Source organism: Dioscorea cayenensis, unplaced genomic scaffold (genome assembly GCF_009730915.1).
Source record: "Dioscorea cayenensis subsp. rotundata cultivar TDr96_F1 unplaced genomic scaffold, TDr96_F1_v2_PseudoChromosome.rev07_lg8_w22 25.fasta BLBR01000146.1, whole genome shotgun sequence".
In the NCBI taxonomy this organism is placed as follows: Eukaryota; Viridiplantae; Streptophyta; class Magnoliopsida; order Dioscoreales; family Dioscoreaceae; genus Dioscorea; species Dioscorea cayenensis.
This window is the reverse complement of record NW_024086537.1, coordinates 287,450-303,932: the sequence shown is the minus strand read 5'-3', so window position 1 is coordinate 303,932 and position 16,483 is coordinate 287,450. Positions and strand designations below refer to the sequence as shown.

The 16,483-nt window shown below is 40.9% G+C and overlaps 2 non-coding genes across 2 annotated transcripts; both read right to left on the bottom strand.

Annotated features, from left to right (window-relative positions):
• Positions 1–2,291: 2,291 nt before the first annotated feature.
• On the bottom strand, positions 2,292–2,398 carry LOC120253648. The gene has a single exon (XR_005534358.1). It is a non-coding gene; the product is annotated as a small nucleolar RNA R71 (small nucleolar RNA).
• Positions 2,399–5,045: 2,647 nt separating this feature from the next.
• Positions 5,046–5,152, bottom strand: LOC120253647. The gene has a single exon (XR_005534357.1). It is a non-coding gene; the product is annotated as a small nucleolar RNA R71 (small nucleolar RNA).
• Positions 5,153–16,483: the final 11,331 nt, after the last annotated feature.

Below are 16,483 nucleotides of genomic sequence, written 5' to 3'. Positions count from 1 at the left end.
GTTTCTCTGATTTCTTGGCCAACTGTAAACATTGCTGCTACAGTAATTGCTACTGTGTTGCTACAGTGCTCTGCTGCAGTTTTCGACCTGAATAACTTCCCAATTCCATATTTTCATCGGGGTAACGCAAACGGGCACACGTTCACGTCGTGAATCACTTGCTTTTTCAATGATACATATGTTGGTGGGGTTCTTGTTCTTGTATGCATAAAACATAATGCTCGAGTGTGACTGCCTTTGTGCCCCTCTAAATGGATGTGCTCACTCGAATGCAAATAGGTTGGCACACACTCTAGCATCTCACACCTGTCCTATGTCTTCGCGTTTGAACCTTAGCAAGATCTCCTCCAAAATAGGTGCATTATGATCCACATTGGCCTATTTCCTTCGTACTTGGCCTCACAGCCCTACCTGCGTAAAAGTAACATAAAAACACAAATATTAATGTAAAAACCTGAGAAAAGTAATGCTCAACATAAGGAATGAACGCTTCGCATTCATATCGCACAAGCACTTATCAAGCACTTTGAAGGCAAGGCGGCTAGGGTTTTAGAGGAGGTCTTTGGCGATATTGGGGGGCGTCATCACCAACTTTGATCGATCGTCTCTCCGTCATAGCATAGGGGGAGCCTTCGGTGACCTAGCTTCAGAGAAGGATTCTTGAAGACGTTGGGCGACCCATCAAGGCCATCATCACGAATTTAAGGGGGTTTTACTTCATGGTTTTCATTGCTTTTCATTGTAATAATCATTGTTTTGTAACTTGATCCATGGAGGGCTAAACCTTAGTAGGTATTTGGGCATGTGAACCCTAGGATCTAAGTTTTTGTAATGATTTGCTTTATGTTTCTATTAAATCCGAGTTGATTTGAGTTTTAATCTTGTATTCCCATTGCTTGCTTGTTTAATTAATCCTTGTGGTTGATTGGATTCGCATGATTTGTTACTTTGATGTGAGAGAGGTCTCCATTATAGTTAGAACTTCAAGGTTAAAGAGGGTTGAGAGGGTGAGTCATGAGATAGTGGAGTGTCCCCTTTCCCTTCGGATTAAGTGTTTTCTATCTCTGTATTCCCTAAACTCTATGCAACCATATTGGGTGTGAGGCGTGAGATTGAGAGATTTCTCCGCCGGGACCTTGTAGGGGGTTAGAGATCCTTCGTCGGTAATTAGGGTTGGATCTAACTTTAGGAATCGGTTTCACTCTTAGGTGTCCCTAGAGCGTATTGGGTCATATGGGGTGTGAGGTGTTAAGATTGAGCGATTTCTCCACCGGGACCTTGTAGGGGACTAGTACCGGTGGCTTTGAGGCAACGGCCGGTTGTTCATGGATTACCTCGACTCATTAGACTCGGTTTAGAGGCATTTAGTGAATCATGAGCTTCATGTTAGATCCTAGGGGGAGCATTGTCCGGGTACCTCATCATTATTGATTGAGATCTACTTTACTTGTTTTCTTGCTCGTTTGCTTGCTTATTAATTCTCTTGCCATTAGTTCATTTCATCACATCCATTGATTTTGACTAGATAACTAAGAATTGGTTAATACTAATACTTCCGTTCCCTATGGATTCGACTACCCAATCACCTGTGGGTAATACGCATATTCGGACGTGTCAAGTTTTTCGCGTCGTTGCCGGGGAATGAGATATTAGGAACACTAGGACTTGGTTACTTAGTCATTCACATTTTCATTTACTATTTCCACTTTATACTTCTCTCTTTCGCCGTTCTTATTGTTTCTTTTCATTGATTTCAGCTATAGGTTATGACCGGAGGGAACCCTTCGATATTGGTTGAAGAGGATCCTGAAATTGATCGAAGAATTCGTAGAAGGGCCAAGGAACCTATGCAGGAACAGAATTTTTAAGCTGAAATAGAGGTTGAAGAATCTGAAAATATGCTAGAACAAGGGGGGCAACCAAGAACACTCTCAGATTTTGCTAGGCCTATAATCCGTGGAACACAATCGAGCATTGTTAGGCCACCGGTAGCAGCCCAGAATTTTTTTGAGTTAAAACCGGGCTTCATTCAAATGGTTCAACAGTCTGCACAATTTAATGGGTTAGCGGATGAAGACCCAAACAATCATATTGAGAATTTCCTTGAAGTTTGCGATATGTTGAAAATCAATGGGGTTTCGGATGATGCAATTCGCTTGAGGGCTTTTCCATTCTCATTAAAGGGAAGAGCCAAACAATGGCTCCATTCATTGCCAAGAGCTTCGATAACAACATGGAACAAAATGGCCAAGGCTTTCCTTGCAAGGTATTTTCCTCCCGCGAAATCGGCAAAACTTCGTAATGAGATATCATCATTTGTTCAAATGGAGCTTGAATCTTTATTTGAGACTTGGGAATGATTCAAGGACCTCTTGCGGAAGTGTCTACCACATGGGTTCGCCGAGTGGATGGTTATTCAATCATTTTACAATGGGTTGAACTCGAGCAACAAACAACTTCTTGATGCCGCCGCAAGAGGAACATTGGGAAACAAGACCCCCGAAGAAGCCCGATAATTAATTGAGGAAATGGGTTTGAATAGCTACCAATGGAATGCAAGAGAAAAGAAGAAAGTGGTCGGACTCCATGAGATTGACGCGGTTACATCCTTGGCGGACCAATTAGAAGCATTGAGCAAGAAATTGGACACTTTCACTTCATCAAAGGTAGCCGCAATCACAAGTTATGATGGTTGTAGAGGCTAACATATGCCGTCGGATTATCCTATCTCGATTACAACTTCAGCCCCAAGTGAACAAGTATATTTTGTGGGCAATTCAGGAAGAGGATAAGGTAATCCGTATAGCAACACCTACAACCAAGGGTGAAGAAACCACCTAAATCTCTTGTGGGGAAATCAATGGTAGCAAAAGACCACTTCTCCACCCGGATTTCAGCAAACACCTTCGATTCCGGAGAGAGTTTCAGAATTAGAAAGGGTTTTATCAAAGTTTATTCAATCAACTGACAGAAGGTTCCAAAACATAGAGGCAACACTCCGCAATCATACTACTTCTTTACAAACTTTGGAGAATCAAGTTGGACAAATAGCAAAGTCATTGGCAGAGAGACCTTTAGGAAGCCTACCAAGTAACACCGAGACTAACCCAAGGGAGCAAGTGAAGGCGATCACTTTGAGAAGTGGTTGAGAGCTCCAAGAAGAGCTCACTGCTGAGAAAAATTCTGAAATTCTTCAAGCTAAAACCCCCACTGGGAAGACTGCTGAATTTCCTTAAGAACCGCCAAATGATAAGGTGCAAGATAACGAGAAGCGGCCAGCTGCGTCACTTCCTTCCTATAATCGAAGGATCCCTTATCCGGCGAGTTTGAAGAAAGACCAAGTTGATGTGCAAAACAGGAAATTTTTGGATCTATTCAAACAGTTACACATTAACATTCCCTTTGTAGAGGCGTTATCTCAAATGCCTCGTTATGCAGAGTTCTTGAAGGACCTTTTGACCAACAAGAGGAAGATGGAGGAAAGTGTGGTTGTGGTGTTAGAAGGGAATTGTTTGGCAATGCTTCAGAAGAATCTGCCAAACAAAATGAAAGATCCGGGATGCTTTATCATACCTTGTGCAATTGGAGGTTTGGGGGAAGAAAAAGCTTTGGCCGATTCGGGAGCTAGAATTAATGTCCGGGCACACGTCCATGTGGTAGGCTATAAAACTTTTCTTCATTGACGTATCTTTGAGAGGTCTTGCAATCTTCACAAAGAGAAGGAACATGAAGATGTGGCTGCCTTTGTGCCCTTCCAACTAGTGAATTGACTTGAATCTTCTTGGAAGTTGGCACACATCTCCACGTTTATGACCTCCTCTTGTGTCTTGGTCCTTGAATTGAACAAGAACTCCCAACATTATGTCTTTATAGCCCATCTTTGCTTCCTTTTTACTCTTCAAGTTATTCACAACCTATATGCATAAAAGAACACCAAATACACAATATGAGACATAAACCATAGTGAAAATGATGCTCAATGCATGTAAAACATATATAAAAATATGTCTACTCAAGCACTTGTCAGGGACCTTGTAGGGGACTAGTACCGGTGGCTTGGAGGCAAGGGCCGGTTGTTCTTGGATTACCTCGACTCATTAGACTCGGTTTAGAAGCATTTAGTGAATCATGAGCTTCATGTTAGATCCTAGGGGGAGCATTGTCCGGGTACCTCATCATTATTGATTGAGATCTACTTTACTTGTTTTCTTGCTCGTTTGCTTGCTTATTAATTCTCTTGCCATTAGTTCATTTCATCACATCCATTGATTTTGACTAGATAACTAAGAATTGGTTAATACTAATACTTCCGTTCCCTATGGATTCGACTACCCAATCACCTGTGGGTAATACGCATATTCGGACGTGTCAAGTTTTTCGCGTCGTTGCCGGGGAATGAGATATTAGGAACACTAGGACTTGGTTACTTAGTCATTCACATTTTCATTTACTATTTCCACTTTATACTTCTCTCTTTCGCCGTTCTTATTGTTTCTTTTCATTGATTTCAGCTATAGGTTATGACCGGAGGGAACCCTTCGATATTGGTTGAAGAGGATCCTGAAATTGATCGAAGAATTCGTAGAAGGGCCAAGGAACCTATGCAGGAACAGAATTTTTAAGCTGAAATAGAGGTTGAAGAATCTGAAAATATGCTAGAACAAGGGGGGCAACCAAGAACACTCTCAGATTTTGCTAGGCCTATAATCCGTGGAACACAATCGAGCATTGTTAGGCCACCGGTAGCAGCCCAGAATTTTTTTGAGTTAAAACCGGGCTTCATTCAAATGGTTCAACAGTCTGCACAATTTAATGGGTTAGCGGATGAAGACCCAAACAATCATATTGAGAATTTCCTTGAAGTTTGCGATATGTTGAAAATCAATGGGGTTTCGGATGATGCAATTCGCTTGAGGGCTTTTCCATTCTCATTAAAGGGAAGAGCCAAACAATGGCTCCATTCATTGCCAAGAGCTTCGATAACAACATGGAACAAAATGGCCAAGGCTTTCCTTGCAAGGTATTTTCCTCCCGCGAAATCGGCAAAACTTCGTAATGAGATATCATCATTTGTTCAAATGGAGCTTGAATCTTTATTTGAGACTTGGGAATGATTCAAGGACCTCTTGCGGAAGTGTCTACCACATGGGTTCGCCGAGTGGATGGTTATTCAATCATTTTACAATGGGTTGAACTCGAGCAACAAACAACTTCTTGATGCCGCCGCAAGAGGAACATTGGGAAACAAGACCCCCGAAGAAGCCCGATAATTAATTGAGGAAATGGGTTTGAATAGCTACCAATGGAATGCAAGAGAAAGAAGAAAGTGGTCGGACTCCATGAGATTGACGCGGTTACATCCTTGGCGGACCAATTAGAAGCATTGAGCAAGAAATTGGACACTTTCACTTCATCAAAGGTAGCCGCAATCACAAGTTATGATGGTTGTAGAGGCTAACATATGCCGTCGGATTATCCTATCTCGATTACAACTTCAGCCCCAAGTGAACAAGTATATTTTGTGGGCAATTCAGGAAGAGGATAAGGTAATCCGTATAGCAACACCTACAACCAAGGGTGAAGAAACCACCTAAATCTCTTGTGGGGAAATCAAGGGTAGCAAAAGACCACTTCTCCACCCGGATTTCAGCAAACACCTTCGATTCCGGAGAGAGTTTCAGAATTAGAAAGGGTTTTATCAAAGTTTATTCAATCAACTGACAGAAGGTTCCAAAACATAGAGGCAACACTCCGCAATCATACTACTTCTTTACAAACTTTGGAGAATCAAGTTGGACAAATAGCAAAGTCATTGGCATAGAGACCTTTAGGAAGCCTACCAAGTAACACCGAGACTAACCCAAGGGAGCAAGTGAAGGCGATCACTTTGAGAAGTGGTTGAGAGCTCCAAGAAGAGCTCACTGCTGAGAAAAATTCTGAAATTCTTCAAGCTAAAACCCCCACTGGGAAGACTGCTGAATTTCCTTAAGAACCGCCAAATGATAAGGTGCAAGATAACGAGAAGCGGCCAGCTACGTCACTTCCTTCCTATAATCGAAGGATCCCTTATCCGGCGAGTTTGAAGAAAGACCAAGTTGATGTACAAAACAGGAAATTTTTGGATCTATTCAAACAGTTACACATTAACATTCCCTTTGTAGAGGCGTTATCTCAAATGCCTCGTTATGCAGAGTTCTTGAAGGACCTTTTGACCAACAAGAGGAAGATGGAGGAAAGTGTGGTTGTGGTGTTAGAAGGGAATTGTTTGGCAATGCTTCAGAAGAATCTGCCAAACAAAATGAAAGATCCGGGATGCTTTATCATACCTTGTGCAATTGGAGGTTTGGGGGAAGAAAAAGCTTTGGCCGATTCGGGAGCTAGAATTAATGTCCGGGCACACGTCCATGTGGTAGGCTATAAAACTTTTCTTCATTGACGTATCTTTGAGAGGTCTTGCAATCTTCACAAAGAGAAGGAACATGAAGATGTGGCTGCCTTTGTGCCCTTCCAACTAGTGAATTGACTTGAATCTTCTTGGAAGTTGGCACACATCTCCACGTTTATGACCTCCTCTTGTGTCTTGGTCCTTGAATTGAACAAGAACTCCCAACATTATGTCTTTATAGCCCATCTTTGCTTCCTTTTTACTCTTCAAGTTATTCACAACCTATATGCATAAAAGAACACCAAATACACAATATGAGACATAAACCATAGTGAAAATGATGCTCAATGCATGTAAAACATATATAAAAATATGTCTACTCAAGCACTTGTCAGGGACCTTGTAGGGGACTAGTACCGGTGGCTTGGAGGCAAGGGCCGGTTGTTCTTGGATTACCTCGACTCATTAGACTCGGTTTAGAAGCATTTAGTGAATCATGAGCTTCATGTTAGATCCTAGGGGGAGCATTGTCCGAGTACCTCATCGATATTGATTGAGATCTCCTTTAGTTGTTTTCTTGCTCGTTTGCTTGCTTATTAATTCTCTTGCAATTAGTTCATTTCATCACATCCATTAATTTCGACTAGATAACTAAGAAGTGTTCAATACTAATACTTCCGTTCGCTGTGGATTCGACTACCCACTCACCGGGGTAATTATTACTTCGACACCCGTGCACTTGCGGTTTACACGCATATTTGAATGTGTCAATAACCCACAAAATTGACTTGCTCAACTGAAGATGCATCACCAATAGAAATAGGGTAATCGGTTAGAGCATATCCTCCCCCACAACCTATGTAAGTAGTGATGGCTGCCAATCTGTTAGAAGTTAGAAGGTCTTCTTTCTTGCTCAATGATTCCACTTGGGCCGCGAAGGAAGTGACTGCATCGATTTCGTGGAGTCCGGCTACTTTCTTCCTTTCCCACGTGTTCTACTAGTAGCTGTTCATGGCCATTTCCTCTACCAATTGCAGGGTTTCATCAGGGTTCTTGTTCCCCATTGTACCTCCTACGGCAGCATCTATAAGATGTCTTGTACTTGGATTCAACCAGTTGTAAAAAGTTTGAATGATCATCCAATTGGGAAAACCGTGTTGTGGACACTTCCGTAAGAGGTCATTGATTCACTCCGATGTCTCAAACAATGATTCAAGCTCCATCTATATGAATGAGGATATCTCATTACAAAGCCTTGCTGACTTTCCCGGGGGAAAGTATCTCGCAAGAAAGGCTTTGGCCATTTCATTCCAAATCGTGATGGAAGACTTTTGCAATAAATGAAGCCATTGCTTTGCTTTTCCTTTGAGAGAGAATGGGAAAGCCCTCAATCTGATAGCATCATTCGATAGTCCATTAATCTTTAACATATCACAAACTTCCAAGAAGTTCTAAATATGATTGTTCGGATCGTCATCGGCCAAACCATTGAACTGCGCTGACTGTTGAGACATTTGGATAAATGCTGGTTTCAGCTCAAAGTTCGAAGCTATGATTGGAGGTCGCACAATACTCGATTGTGTGCCTAAAACTGAAGGTCTGGCATAGTCAGAAAGTGTTCTCTGTAGCTCATTCTATTCTGCCATATTATCCGACCCTTAACCTTCTACTTCAGCTCGAATTGAAGGTTCATGTACAAGTTCTTTTCCCCTTCTTATAAGTGTATGCTCAAGCTCAGGATCTTCTTAAACAATTTGTGAAGGGTTCCCTCGGGTTATAACCTGGAGCTATAACAAAAAAGAAAAGAAAAATAAGAACGATGATAGAATAATAAAATGTGAAATAGAATGAATGATGAATAGATAAAATCGCAAAGTGTAAAGTATATCTAAACGACTATTCCCTAGCAACAGCGCTAAAAACATGACAACGCCCCTTGCGTGTGACCTGCAAGTGCACAAGTTTGTTGAAGTAATAAATCTCAAGTGAGTGGGGTATCGTATCCACAGTGAATAAAGAATAGAAACAACAAAATTGCTACTTAACTAAGTGGAAATGAAACAATGATGGTGTGGATAAAGATCGATGCAAACAAACTAAAGAAAATAAGAAAGAGAGGAACAAATAAATGAGAGGAAAGACAATCAATAAAAGTGGAGTACTCGGATATTGTTCCTCTTAGGATTATTTATTCAAGTGCAAAACCAATTATTATGCTTCCTCACTGATGTTTAATGAGTCATGGACATCCTTAAATACACGGTCCCAAACCTAAGGTTAACCGTGACTAACTCTACACTATATCCAGCCAGAGAAATCTCTCAGTCTCAACACCTCACACTGTGTAAAGTTCCAAGAAGCTCTAGGGATTCCAAGTGATAAACCCAATTACTATATGTAGATCTGACCCTTTTGTCCAGGCAAAAGACCCCTAGTCACAATTAAGCATAAGATGTTAAACTCACTTCAATGCTTCACTCTGTTGCTCACACAACTAAGCCCCTGTGGAGTTCATCCCTTAACCCTTCACTCTATTGTGACCACAAAGAACTCTTGGAATGTGGAGGTAGGATAAATCACACCGGAGAGTAAAGGGGATTCTCAACTACCTCTCGACTCACCCTCTCGACTCTTTCCAATCTTGCTTTGTCTAACCCTTATTATGTGTCACTCACTCACAAGGATTACCAATGTAGACTCTCAACCCTAGTGTCACTCTAAGGGAGAAATCATTTAACAAGCATTCAAGATTGGAACTCAATTAAAGACATCAATTAAGGTAAGCATAATAAAAGGTTAATGAAATAAATACATCCTGGGGTTCACAAAATCCAAGTACCTGATAAGTGCTTGTCTGATAAGAATGAAAAATATTCTTTTCTTATGATGAGCATTACGTTTATTAGGTTTTAGCGCTAATATGTGTGTATTTATATTACGTTCATGCATATGGTGTTGTGAAGCAGGATGTTAAAGAAAGAAGCCAATGTAGGTCGTGAACGCACTACTTAGAGAAAATCTTGAGAAGGTTCAAAGGTGAAGTCATAAGTCGGGTTCAAGATGTAAGAATGTGTGCCAACCTCCTTGTATTCAAGTTAGCACAATGATTTGGAGGGGCACAAAGGCAGTCACATTCGAGTATCCTGGCTCGTGTATTGATAGCAAAATCTTCAACAATGAAGCCGTTTATTGAAGAAGAAAGGCGATCTATAATGTAAACATGTGGCCGTTTACATTACCTCGATGAAAACATGGATTCAAGAGTATTTCGGGCTGTTATTGTAGCAGATTCTGTTCACCGCTGGCCGAAAAAATGAAGTTCAGAGAATCTATACGGGCATGTGCACATTATCCACTCCCGTGTGGAATTTCCACAGGCCCGTGTGGAGAATCCATAGGGGCATGTGGATGCCCATTTCAAGCCCTATTTAAGGCTAATTTTAGTCCCGATTTTAGGATTCTTTTATCCATCTTTTCCCCATCTTGAGATAGGACTGCAGCTAGGATTTTGAGAGGTATTGGTAATGGATTTAGAGAGGTTCTAGGGCTTTGACATCGTGCTCCATTTGGAAGAAGGTTAGTGGGAGAGCTTTCGTCGGCATCGATCCGGTGCGGTGTATCCTAGGTCGGACAAAAGGACCTTTGGAAGGGTCAAGGCTTCTCCACAAGACCATCATCATGACTATGGAGGTGGTTTTCTATGGATTACTTGCTTTTACATTGGATTTCATTGTTGATTGTAACTAGCACCATAGAGAGCTAAACCCCCTAGTGGGTACTTGGATTTGTGAATCCTAGGATGTATTTATTTCATTAAACCTTTTATAATGCTTTCATTAATTGATGCTTTAATTGAGTTCCAATCTTGAATGTTTGATTAAATGAATACTCCCTTAGAGTGACACTAGGGTTGAGAGTTCTTGTTGGTAACCCTTGTGAGTAAGTGACATACCACGAGAGTTAGACAAAGATAGATTAGAGAGGGTTGAGAGGGTGAGTCAAAAGGTAACGGAGCGTCCCCTTTCCCCTCTGGCGTGATTTATTCTACCTCCATTTCCTCTAGTTATTTGCTGTCATAGTAGAGTGAATGGGCTAAGGGATGACCTTCCGGTGGGGCTTAGTTGTATGAGCAACAGAGTGAAGCGTTGTAGTGATTTTAGCACCTAGGGCTTAATTGTGACTAGGGACCTTCTACCTAGACCAAAGGGGTAGGTCTACATCTAGGAAGAGGATTTATCACTTGGAATCTCTAGAACTCATTGTGTTCTATACAAGTTTGAGGTGTTGTGATTGTTCAATTTCTCCTCCACGACATGTATAGAGTCAGGCATGGTTGACCTTAGATTTGGGACCATGTATTGAAAGATCTCAACTACTCATTAATGCATTAGTTAGGAAGCATAATAGAGGGTTTTGCACTTGAACTGATCGTCCTAGATGGAACAATATCTGAGTACCCCATTGATATTGATTGCCTTACCTCTCCCTTACTTGTGCTTCTCTTTCTTGTATCTTTTATTCTTGTTTACATTACATTTTGTTAACAAAACTATTATTCATCTTTCACTTGGTTAAGAAACAATTAAAGTATTTTTATTTACAACTCACAGTGGCCACGGTACCTACTTAGTTAGCTTTTATTACTCGACAAACACGTGCACTTGTGAGACATACCCAAGGGGTGTTGTCAGTACTCACTAAGGGTTTTAGCTTTCCATGGAGCAAGATACAATCAATAATGAACTCAAAAGTAAAAACATGCAATCTAAAGTAAAGCCACCCTCGGTATTCCTGTTGATGGCCTTGTGGAGTTGCCTCATTCTCTCCAAAGGTCCCTTTGTCAAGCCTAGGGCACACCTCACCAGATCAGTGCCAATGAAAGCTCCCCCGATAACTATCTTCTAAGAGAAATGATATGCCGAAGCCGTAAATCACTCAAAAAGCCTTACCATAGCCTCCCTTAAAACTAGCCGCCGGCCTCTCAAAAGTTGGAGAAAAGATGGGAAAAAGGATGGAAGGATCGTCCAAAAATCGGTTGAATCGCATCTTAAATAGGGCTGTAATTGGGCATCCACACACCCCTGTGGTTTCTCCACACGGGCCTGTGGAATTTCCACACGGGCATGGGGAATTTCTACACCCCCCTGTGGATTCTCTGGAAACTTGATTTTCAACCGGCTGTGAACAGTAACTACTACTGTGATCTGCCAAAACGCTCCCAATTCCATACTTTTCATCAAGGCAACATAAACGGGCACACGTTTTTGCCGTAGATCGCAACTCTTCTTCAATCAAAGTCCTCATTGTTGAAGATCTTTCTAAAAATGCACAAGTTGGGATACGCAAATGTGACTACCTTCATGCCCCTCTAACTCTTTGTAATGCCTTGACTACATGGAGGTTGGCACATATTCAAGTATCTTAGAGCCCCACTTGTGTCTTTGCGTTTGTTCCTTCCAAGATTCCACCAAATAGTGCGTTCACGATCTACTTTTGGCTTTTTTTTTAATATTTAGCTTCACAACCCTAAATGATCAAAAGAACACAAATACACATGTATTAGTGCTTAAACCTGATAAAAGTAATGCTCATCGTAAGGAAAGAACACTTCGCATTATTAATAAACAAGCACTCATCCCTTTTATTCAGGTACTTCTTCTCCAGCGGTGAATCCCTTAAGAGGATGATGATTAGGCATCACCACATGAGCTAAGGGGATCAAGGTTTAATCAGAGACACTAAAGAAGTGAAGTTTGCCCATTCCATGGAGTTCTTGATGTACAATTTAAGAAATCTTTGTAAAAAGTGGAAGTCATGTTTTCTTTCTTGTTTGCATTTATCTTCTACTCTCAATTATGTATGAATTCATTAGGGGCTAACTGTTCCACGATGTCTAGAGACTGTGAACTATATTGTTTCTTATACTTTGACTACTTGTTTCTAATACCTATAGAGTTCTAAAGTGTTTTTGTGTTATTTAATGTGTTGCATAACTTGGCATGATTGAGTGGTGTAGTTGATTGTGTAAAACTCAGCGTGTGTGGATTATTAGAGTCTTGATTACCTAGTGTAGTTGAAAAACTTGGCATGTATGAAGCTCATAGTTACACTAGTAAAGCCTAGTGTATTTGAGTGTCGTAGATGCAACTGAGCTTTTGAGTACCCACAAGGATCTTAGAATGTACCTTGGTAGGCATTATACACAGGTTAGTATCTCGAGCACATAATAATCATCCCTGGGTATTGCTATCTTGTTATCGAAACTCATCCCTAGTCTACCAGGTTCCTCCATTCTTTAGTTCATCTTCTTTGTTTAGTAATTAATCTCTTCATCACCCATTTGGATATCCTAGGCATTAGAGGATCAGTTAGTACTAGAAGTCTAATCCACATTATTTAACTATCCTACCCCTCACGGGGTACCACTGTATTACTTATAATGATCCGTGCACTTGCAGAGAGTATATTAAGTTTTTAGCGCCGTTACCCGGGAGTGGTAACTTTTAGGAAAATTAGGATTCTGGTGATCTAGTTTGTTTTTATTGTTCATTTTTGTGAATATTTCTTTATTTTTTTTATCATTCATTTACCTATCTATGCAATTCTTAGTCTTGAATTAATCTATTTCCCTCTTTTCTAGGTCTTAGTTTAGTTCTTGCATGAATAAGAGCTTTAGAGTTGGTGTCTTGATCTTTACATGCTATTGCTTTGTTTTTTTTCCTCATAGATTGTTGGTGTTTTAGTGTACTTTATTGTGATTGGCAAAGTTTTATGTCATTTGAGTATGTTTCCATGATTCTCTAGATTATTTTTCAATGTATATATAGTCTTTGTGTATGAATATCTGTTGCAGAAATTATTCTGCAGAGTTGTAATTTTTCTGAGTCATCTAGAGAAGACACATGGCCGTATTGAAATTTCACATGGGCATGTGTTTCAATTCAGAGCTCAACTTCTCCATCCCGAGAAGACACAGGAGTGTGTAAACACCCATGTGAGCTACATTGTGAAGGTCACACACCCGTGGGTAATTTCCACATGGGAGTGTGAATCTTTGTAGAGACTTCTTCTCCATCCCAAGAGTAAACAAGGGCATGTGAGTGCCCCTGTGAGTCCCCCTGTGAGCATCCACACGACCGTGTTAAATTTCCACACGGGCGTGTGGAACAAATAGCTAAATTTCTCTGGAGAATAGAGAAGCCATAGGGGTGTGTGGGTACCCCCGTGGGTCGGATACACAGGCGTAGGGAATTTCCAAATGCCACTGTGGATGCATTCAGAGGCAAAAAGAGATATCCTGAGAGCACATAGGGGCGTGTGTATGCCCTTGTCAAGGACCCTCTAGAAGTCACACGGGCATAGGTAATTTCCATACACTCATGTGGATACACTGAACACTAAAAGGCACGATTTATCTTTAAAACACACTCGTATCTCTTCATTCTAAAACTCCTAAATGCTTAAAGAATGCCTCTCTTCACCTTCTTGACCCCTCTCCATCTATTTATATGGATTTAAGTAAGTTTACCAGCCACATTCAAAGTTTTTCACTCTTATATCATCAGTAAGCTTCCTCTTTCTCTTTTCTTCACTTGATCTTGATTTCTTTTGTTTTTTATGCTGCTTTTGCATCATTTTCATGCTTTAATGGTTGGTGAGTGACTTGAGAAGTATTCTAAAATGATTTTGTAATGTATTTTGAGTTTATTGGAGGTTTGGCCATGCAGCTTTCACGCACAAAGATCCACACAAGCGTGTGGAATTTCCACACGACGGTGTGGATTCCTACATAATGAGTTTTTCAGTTGAATTTGATCATTTTCTTTTTAATTTTATAGGAATGGCTCCCCATTCAAAGAAGATAGCTAGCAAACATCCTCGCGAACCCTCACCACAGCAGCTTGAGTTTGCTATACTGGAACATCAAGCACAGTTCGAGTGTTTGTGAAAGCTGAAGTTTGGACAGTCGAGGTTCCCAGATTTTAGTGCACTCAGAGAGATACAGTTGGGGGACTAAATAGCCGACGAGGTTGAGGAGTTATTGTCTGTGGGTAGCCGGTGGAATTTACTATTAATCAAAGAGCCAGTTATTCATATGTTAACACTAGGGTGCTCACGTTGTTTAAGTTTGACCGATCGTATAGCACTTTCTCGAGCATTAATAACATACAGTTCCGCGCATTTAGTCAGTACCACAATATGAGTGTGACTCAGTTTTCAGTTTGACTTGGGTTATACGATGAGGCCTTCATTGACACAGAGGAGTATGTGAGCAGTTGCCGACAGAATAATTTGGTAGCTTGACTCCTCAGCGCGCTTAGAGAGCATTGTGCTGACAGGGATAGTATGAGCAAGAAGTGTCCAAGGCGGCGTGTCTCTCCCGCCTCGCATACTGATACATCCACTCTGTTCTAAGCAGATTAGTGAATGGTTGTGGCGACTGTAAAGGAGTTTTGAGTAGACAGGATTTACTATATCTATACTCTATGGTACAGAGTGAGCCGATCCATCTGGGTACATTTTGGCTGAGTATTTGCGTCACCAGGGCCAATACGGCAGAGTTGGGGTGATTTTCTCCGGCCTATACATTACTCGACTCATTATGGGGATGGGTCTAATAGAGGTGATCACAGGGGCCAAGAAGACTGATGGGCATGATCTATAGATACAGAGATAGAGTGTATATTATTATCATACCCCCACCAAAGACGGGTAAGGATAAGGGTGATGCAGGCGAGGTATCTACGCTGCTTCTCGAGCAATGCGAGGAGGCGGATGGAGGCAGGCACCTCCCACATTACAGAAGCCACCTCCAGTGCGTATCTTCTATCTGACTAAAGCCCATGATCGTTATAACAAGCTCAAGAGTGCGGTGGGGATGCTAAATTCAGATTTAGCTGAGGTTCGTGCTACACAAGTTGTGAACCATGCCTAGGTGATGGCATGTCTCGATATTATACAGTAGCTACTTGAGCAAGACGTGACCTCCCTATTTGTCATGAGACCCCGAGCTCCATCGACATCTCCAGCAGCACCATCGTCACCATTAGCATCACCAGCGGCATCACCAGTAGTAGAAGAGGTGCCAAATGAGTAGTACACCGATGCTTTAGGCATCTTTATATTTCTTGTCTTTCTTTATGTTTTTTTTGTCATTTTAGCATGTTATTTGGACTTGTACTAATCATAAAGGGTTTTACTTCTTAGTTTATCTTTTATTTTTTAGTTGTTTCAAGTTGTATTTCATTTCCATATTTTTATATACTCGAGTTTATTTTGTTTTTGTTGAGCTTTACTTAACCCCGTTGTGCATACGTGCAGATGGTCTTGTGAGTCTTGGAATTAAGAAATAGTCATGGGCCCAGTCATGTAGCTTTTCACATGGTCGTGTGTGCTACACAACCCGTTGGAACTCACCTCTCAATAAATATAGCTCCATCAAACATACAATTGGAGTTCAGGGGAGTATTGTTTCAATTGCCCATCTTCACACATATTTGTTTTGATTGTTATACTTTTTTATTGTGATTGCATGCGTACATTGAGGGAAATGTACATCTTAAGTGTGGGGGAGGGAGTTTACATTACACACGTTCTTTACTTATGCTTTCATTATTCATGCTTATGCAGGCAATGGCCGTTCACCTTAGTTGCAATGCTTGTATTCTTGAGTTTAGGAGAATTTTTAACAATGAATATTATCATGCTCTAGTTTTACTTGAATTTTTAGGAATTTTTGCCCCATTAACATTTGTTGCACTACTCATTCATTAAACCTTATGAAAACCCAAGTTCAACATTTTAAGGACCGTTTTAGTATTTTTCTTGTTTTGATTCCTTAAAAAACAAATGGAAAGGAATGGATAAGAAAAAAAAAAGTGTTTGTTTTTGTTATGCATTAGGGGTGGAAAGAGCTATCACCTATAAGGTATAAAGCTACTGTTATAAGTCAGATACTAGTTATGACCTAATGAGAGAAAGAGCTATCTGATAGGATGAGTGAAAGCTACTTCCCAGATAGAAATAGCAACCATTTCGAGAGTGTGGAAGCCACCTTGGCGGCCACCTAGGAAAGGGCTTCCTTAGAGGATGTGTGAA